Here is a 7,870-nt window from a genome sequence, read left to right as displayed (position 1 = left end):
CATCCAGAAGCAGCCCGTGTAAGCTGTCTTTCTAGACTTCCCAGTCACACAAACTGACTCCAGACCACTTTCTGGCCAACTTGCTCACGGGAAAGTGGTGTAATGCAACATTTTGCACTTGCGGGGATTGTCCAACGTTGCTCAGTTTGATGTCATGCCAAATCTTGCACGCCAGGAGGTGCTTGAAACTTTCCTCCTCAGGCTTTGGGGATGTGGTCTGCAGTGTTGACTATATGCTCCCAGGTTGATGGAGATATTCCACCAGGCACTGACTTCCTTTCTCACGCAGGAGGGCACGCAGGTGGGTAAAGGAGTCCTTGGTGCTCCACTAGGTGGGTAGGGAGGAACCCAGAGAGAGTTGCGGACCTCTAGTCCGCAGGCCGCACAAGGTCTTGTGGGAAGGGGATCAGGCAGGCAGGGAGAGAGTCTGAATTAGGCTAGCCAAGTGCGGACACTGGCCCCACTCAGCAAACCATTCGGTCAGCCATTGGCTGTAGGAGCCCAGGGCTTGAAAGTCTTGTCAGGGGAAAGGCCTGCGGGAGCACCTTGGCGACTGCGTTCTGAGGTGCGCCGCGGGAGCTTTGTGAGCACACACTCAATGCGGGTGAAACGGACAGAAGAGTCCTGGGCATGCCTATGAGGTTTCTTGAGCTCTTTGCTCGGCAAGGTGAAGAAGGCAGCCCAAAGCAGCATGCTATCTCACCCAGGTAAGTTAGCAGGAGGGAACCTGAAAGGGTCAAGTACACCTTCCTCAAAGTGGTAAGTGCAGCTTGTGCAAAGCCCGCCAAGTCAACGGCCGGCCTCTCTGGGATGAACTAGCTGGCAGGCAGAAGCAGGTGGAAAACAAGGGTCGCCTTAGGGCAAGAACCCAAGAGCATGGGGTCCCCTAGGAGCCCCGGAGCTGGCACTGAGTGGTGTATATTGGTGCTGCTTGGCCCAAGAGCACAGGACTCCCTGCGGACATGTAGCCTGAGAGCCGTGGCACAGCTTTAGGAGGCTGCTTGCGTGTGACCAGGGCGTGATGGGCGGGGCTTGTCGTATTGGGTGGGGCCGGAAGGTGGGGCTTCCTGTCTTTGTCTGCGCCTGCCTGTCCTGGCTGTTGGTGGGGTCCCCTGATGGCAAGGACCCCAGGGGGAGAGTAGGCACAGGCTCCCAAAGCTCAAAGGAGCCTCCAGATCCGTGAGCTCTCTGAGCAGCAAGGACTATGAGGCAGTGGCCTCCTTCACGAAGATCTCTTGAGGTCCCTGTGTCAACGCAGGAACCTTGGGAAGCGGGTGTGGGAGATTGCCTGGACCGCTTAGAGCGGGGCTACCTCGGGTAGCGGACGGTGGCCTAAAGGTTCTGGGGACCAAAACAGCCCGGGAAATTGCTCTCAGCCTTAGGCCTGCCCCCTCCCATGCCGAGGACACCACTTCACCCCAGCCCGTCCGCTCTCTACAGGGGGACAGCAGCAGGCTCTGTGAAGAACCCGTGGCCCGAGCTGGGGAGGCTCAGAGAGCCGGGCCCCACGAAGGCGCCCGGAACCATAGTTCTCACGCAAGCTGCTAGTGGGAAGTTTTTCCTGGTCCCACAGCCGGGACGGCAGCGCTTCATGGGGGTGTGTGAGGCCGACTGCGAAGCCAGACGTTGCCTTCAAGGCCCTAGAACCAACCGCACTTGAGTTCAAACGTCAGGCAGCCCGGGCAACAAAGGCGTATGCCAATCAGATACATGAAAACAGACCCGGCAGGACTGGGCCCGAGAGAAGGATGGTAACAGTAAGTGCCCAGGGGGGACACATTTGGGGTACGGGACACCCGTTGACCGGAAGAGCCCTCGTTGGGACCTAAAAGGCACCTGTCCCTGCGTGAAATTGTTCCCCGAGAAGTATGCCACCGGATGTCCGGCTTTGAGACCGCCCCCTGATGTTGTCAGAGGACTGTCCCTGCAAGAAAGGCGACTCTGGTCCATCTGTCCACAGGTGTACGGTGTGTAGTACCTCCCCTTCATGACATCAATGGACTCTCGCGGGCTGAAAGGGGACTCTGATAAATCAGGCCCCGGTTGTTGGGGTGTGTAGCACCGCCCTTATGATGTCAGCGGACTCAACTATGTGAACGGCGACTCCGATCAAGGGTCTCTGTGGTCTTCGGGATGAAGCCAGCAGTGCACAGGCACACCTGTCATGGATAGCAATACAAATAGTAGGTTTCAATAAAATAAAAAAAACTTAAATAACCTGGCCCATACTGCGGATGGGGCAGAGCCACCAGGAATCCCGTAGTCTGAACGAAGCGGGGGATGCCTTCAAGGAAGTAGAAGGCTCAGGATGTGCCAGAATCTCCTGTCGCCCCAGTGAGCTCTTTCCTTGACTGGTGAACCTGCTGAGTAGGGCTCAGCTGCTCGTGAGCTCCGGAGAAGAAGAATGCAACGGATGACTATTTTTACCCTCTGTATCTCTCTGTGTTTCTCTAACTCTCTCGCTCTCTCTCTCTCTCTGCCCTCTTTGTCAATCTCTTTCCTTCTCTATGCCTTAGCTTCATCCTTTCATTCATGTGCCCCTTCTTCATCTTCTTTTAATAATTTACGGTCGGAAACCGGTCGTTGTGCAATGCATGACTAGCCTGAAGCTAGGAGTTTCAAACCAGCAGTGATTTAGCTGGAGGACCATGAAACATCGTTCGCCCCCAAAGGTTTTCACAGTATCTGAAATCCACCAAGGCCAATCTCTGCTGTCCTGGGCCATAGCCATCAAGTAGAATCGATGGGAGATCAGTGAGTTTGGTTTGGGGTGGTCCTCTAGCTGTCTTAGGATACTATCTGACCGGCTAGCATATAGGTGTAGCTTTTTTCTATGCATATTGTTTTCCCAGTGCTCTTGATTGCCTCGGGCCCCACCAATTCCTGCTGCTGTACGCTCCCGGACCAGCTTCTCCAGAACCATCCAGAAACAGCCCGTGTAAGCTGTCTTTCAAGACTTGCCCAGTCACACACATGACACCTGACCACTTTCTGGCCACCTTGCTCACGGGAAAGTGGTGTAATGCAACATTTTGCACTTGCGGGGATTGTACAACCTTGCTCAGTTTCATGTCATACCAAATTTTGCACGCCAGGAGGTGTTTGAAACTTTCCTTCTCAGGCTTTGGGGATGTGTTCTGTAGTGTTGACTGTATGCTCCCAGGTTGATGGAGATATTCCACCAGGCACTGACTTCCTTTCTCAGGCAGGAGGGCACGCAGGAGGGTAAAGGAGTCCTTGGTGCTCCACTAGGTGGCTAGGGATGAATCCACAGAGAGTTGCGGACCTCTAGTCCGCAGGCCGCACAAGGTCTTGTGGGAAGGGGATCAGGCAGGCAGGGAGTGAGTCTGAATTAGGCTAGCCAAGTGCGGACACTGGCCCCACTCAGCAAACCATTTGGTCAGCCATTGGCTGCAGGAGCCCAGGGCTTGAAAGTCTTGTCAGGGGAAAGGCCTGCGGGAGCACCTTGGCGACTGCGTTCTGAGGTGCGCCGTGGGAGCTTTGTGAGCACACACTCAAGACGGGAGGTACGGACAGAAGAGTCCTGGGCATGCCTATGAGGTTTCTTGAGTTCTTTGCTCGGCAAGGTGAAGAAGGCAGCCCAAAGCAGCATGCTATCTCACCCAGGTAAGTTAGCAGGAGGGAACCCGAAAGGGTCAAGTACACCTTCCTCAAAGTGGTAAGTGCAGCTTGTGCAAAGCCCGCCAAGTCAACCGCCGGCCTCTCTGGGATGAACTAGCTGGCAGGCAGAAGCAGGTGGAAAACAAGGGCCGCCTTGGCAAGAAGCCAATAGCATGGGGTCCCCTAGGAGCCCCGGAGCAGGCACTGAGTGGGGTACATGGGTGCTGCTTGGCCCACGAGCACAGGACTCCCCGCAGACATGGAGCCTGAGAGCCGAGGCACAGCATTAGGGGACTGCTTGCTTGTGACCAGGCCGTGATGGGCGGGGCCTGTCGGAGATGGACGGGGCCTGAAGGCGGGGCTTCCTATCTATCTGCGCCCTCCCTCTCCTGGCTATTTGTGGGGTCCCCTATTGGCAAGGACCCCCAGGGGAGAGTAGGCACAGGCTCCCAAAGCTCAAGGAGCCTCCAGATCCGTGAGCTCTCTGACAATCAAGGGCCTATGAGGCAGTGGCCTCCTTCACGTAGATCTCTTGAAGACCCTGTGTCAACGCAGGAACCTTCGGATGCGGGTGTGGAAGGCTGCCCGGATCGCTTAGAGCGGCGCTACCTCGGGTAGCGGACGGTGGCCTAAAGGTTCTGGGAACCAAAACAGCCCGGGAAATCGCTCTCAGCCTTAGGCCTGCCCCCTCCCAGGCCGAGGACACCACTTTCACCCCAGCCCGTCCGCTCTCTACAGGGGGACAGCAGCAGGCTCTGTGAAGAACCCGTGGCCCGAGCTAGGGAGGCTCAGAGAGCCGGGCCCCACGAAGGCGACCGGAACCATAGTTCTCACGCAAGCTGCTAGTGGGAAGGTTTTCCCGGTCCCACAGCCGGCCGGCAGCGCTTCATGGGGGTGTGTGAGGCCGACTGCAAAGCCAGACGTTGCCTTCAAGGCCCTAGAACCACCCGCACTTGAGCTCAAACGTCAGGCAGCCCGAGCAACCAAGGGGTATGCCAATCAGATAGATGAAAACAGACCCGGCAGGACTGGGACCGAGAGAAGGATGGTAACAGGAAGTGCCCTGGGGGGACACATTTGGGGTACGTGACACCCATTGCCCAGAAGAGCCCTCGTTGGGACCTAAAAGGCACCTGTCCCTGCGTGAAATTGTTCCCCGAGAAGTATGCCACCGGATGTCCGGCTTTGAGACCGCCCGCTGATGTTGTCAGAGGACTGTCCCTGCAAGAATGGCGACTCTGGTCCATCTGTCCACAGGTGTACGGTGTGTAGTACCTCCCCTTCATGACATCAATGGACTCTCGCGGGCTGAAAGGGGACTCTGATAAATCAGGCCCCGGTTGTTCGGTGCGTAGCACCGCCCTTATGATGTCAGCGGACTCAACTATGTGAACGGCGACTCCGATCAAGGGTCTCTGAGGTCTTCGGGATGAAGCCAACAGTGCACAGGCACACCTGTCATGGATAGCAATACAAATAGTATGTGTCAATAAAATAAAAAACCTTAAATAACCTGGCCCATACTGCGGATGGGGCAGACCCACCAGGAATCCCGTAGTCTGAACGAAGTGGGGGATGCCTTCAAGGAAGGAGAAGGCTCAGGATGTGCCAGAATCTCCTGTCGCCCCAGTGAGCTCTTTCCTTGACTGGTGAACCTGCTGAGTAGGGCTCAGTTGGGCGTGAGCTCCCCAGAAGTAGAATGCAATGAATGACTATTTTTTAACCTCTGTATCTCTCCCTGTATCTCTCTGTGTCTCTCTCTCTCTCTCTCTCTCTCTCTCTCTCTCTCTCTCTCTCTCTCTCTCTCTCTCTCTCTCTCTCTGCCCTCTTTGTCAATCAATTTCCTTCTCTACGCCTTAGCTTCATCCGTTCGTTCATGTGCACCTTCTTCATCTTCTCTTAAAAATTTACTGTCGGAAACCGGTCCTTGTGCATTGCATGACTAGCCTGAAGCTAGGAGTTTCAAACCAGCAGTGATTTAGCTGGAGGACCATGAAACATCGTTCGCTCCCAAAGGTTTGCACAGTATCTGAAATCCACCAAGGCCAATCTCTGCTGTCCTGGGCAATAGTCATCAAGTGGAATCGATGGGAGATCAGTGAGTTTGGTTTGGGGTGGTCCTCTAGCTGTCTTAGGATACTATCTGACCGGCTAGCATATAGGTGTAGCTCTTTTTCTATGCATATTGTTTTCCCAGTGCTCTTGATTGCCAGGGGCCCCACCATTTCCTGCTGCTGTAGGCTCCCGGACCAGCTTCTCCAGAACCATCCAGAAACAGCCCGTGTAAGCTGTCTTTCTAGACTTGCCCAGTCACACACACTGACACCTGACCACTTTCTGGCCACCTTGCTCACGGGAAAGTGGTGTAATGCAACATTTTGCACTTGCGGGGATTGTCCAACCTTGCTCAGTTTCATGTCATACCAAATCTTGCACGCCAGGAGGTGCTTGAAACTTTCCTCCTCAGGCTTTGGGGATGTATTCTTTGGTGTTGACTATATGCTCCCAGGTTGATGGAGATATTCCACCAGGCACTGACTTCCTTTCTCACGCAGGAGGGCAGGCAGGTGGGTAAAGGAGTCCTTGGTGTTCCACTAGGTGGGTAGGGAGGAACCTGGAGGGAGTTGGGGACCTCTAGTCCGCAGGCAGCACAAGGTCTTGTGGGAAGGGGATCAGGCAGGCAGGGAGTGAGTCTGAATTAGGCTAGCCAAGTGCGGACACTGGCCCCACTCAGCAAACCATTTGGTCAGCCATTGGCTGCAGGAGCCCAGGGCTTGAAAGTCTTGTCAGGGGAAAGGCCTGCGGGAGCACCTTGGCGACTGCGTTCTGAGGTGCGCCGTGGGAGCTTTGTGGGCACACACTCAAGACGGGAGGTACGGACAGAAGAGTCCTGGGCATGCCTATGAGGTTTCTTGAGTTCTTTGCTCGGCAAGGTGAAGAAGGCAGCCCAAAGCAGCATGCTATCTCACCCAGGCAAGTTTGCAGGAGGGAACCCAAAAGGGTCAAGTACACCTTCCTCAAAGTGGTACGTGCAGCTTGTGCAAAGCCCGCCAAGTCAACCGCCGGCCTCTCTGGGATGAACTAGCAATCAGGCATAAGCAGGTGGAAAACAAGGGCCGCCTTAGGGCAAGAACCCAAGAGCATGGGGTCCCCTAGGAGCCCCGGAGCTGGCACTGAGTAGGGTACATGGGTGCTGCTTGGCCCAAGAGCACAGGACTCCCTGCGGACATGGAGCCTGAGAGCCGAGGCACAGCATTAGGAGACTGCTTGCGTGTGACCAGGGCGTGATGGGCGGGGCCTGTCGGAGTTGGGCGGGGCCTGGAGGCGGGGCTTCTTGTCTTTATCTGCGCCCTCCCTCTCCTGGCTGGTGGTGGGGTCCCCTGATGGCAAGGACCCCCAGGTGGAGAGTAGGCACAGGCTCCCAAAGCTCAAAGGAGCCTCCAGATCCGTGAGCTCTCTGAGCAGCAAGGGCCTATGAGGCAGTGGCCTCCTTCACGTAGATCTCTTGAGTTCCCTGTGTCAACGCAGGAACCTTGGGAAGCGGGTGTGGGAGACTGCCCGGACCGCTTAGAGCGGGACTACCTCGGGTAGCGGACGGTGGCCTAAAGGTTCTGGGGACTAAAACAGCCCGGGAAATCGCTTTCAGCCTTAGGCCTGCCCCCTCCCGGGCCGAGGACACCACTTTCACCCCAGCCCGTCCGTTCTCTACAGGGGGACAGCAGCAGGCTCTGTGAAGAACCCGTGGCCCGAGCTGGGGAGGCTCAGAAAGCCGGGCCCCACGAATGCGCCCAGAACCATAGTTCTCACGCAAGCTGCTGGTGGGAAGGTTTTCCCAGTGCCACTGCCGGGCGGTGAGCGCTTCATCGGGGTGTGTGAGCCCGTCTGCGAAGTCAGACGTTGCCTTCAAGGCCCTAGAACCACCCGCACTTGAGCTCAAACGTCAGGCAGCCCGGGCAACAAAGGCGTATGCCAATCGGATACATGAAAACAGACCAGGCAGGACTGGGCCCGAGGGAAGAATGGTAACAGAAAGTGCCCAGCGGGGACACCTTTAGGGAGGGGACACCCATTGACCGGAAGAGCCCTCGTTGGGACCGAAAAGGCACCTGTCCCTGCGTGAAATTGGTCACCGTGAAGTATGCCACCGGATGTCCGGCTTTGAGACCGCCCGCTGATGTTGTCAGAGGACTGTCCCTGCAAGAAAGGCGACTCTGGTCCATCTGTCCACAGGTGTACGGTGTGTAGTACC

This window comes from Tenrec ecaudatus, chromosome Y, assembly GCF_050624435.1.
Source record: "Tenrec ecaudatus isolate mTenEca1 chromosome Y, mTenEca1.hap1, whole genome shotgun sequence".
NCBI lineage: Eukaryota > Metazoa > Chordata > Mammalia > Afrosoricida > Tenrecidae > Tenrec > Tenrec ecaudatus.
This window is presented reverse-complemented; position numbering follows the sequence as displayed.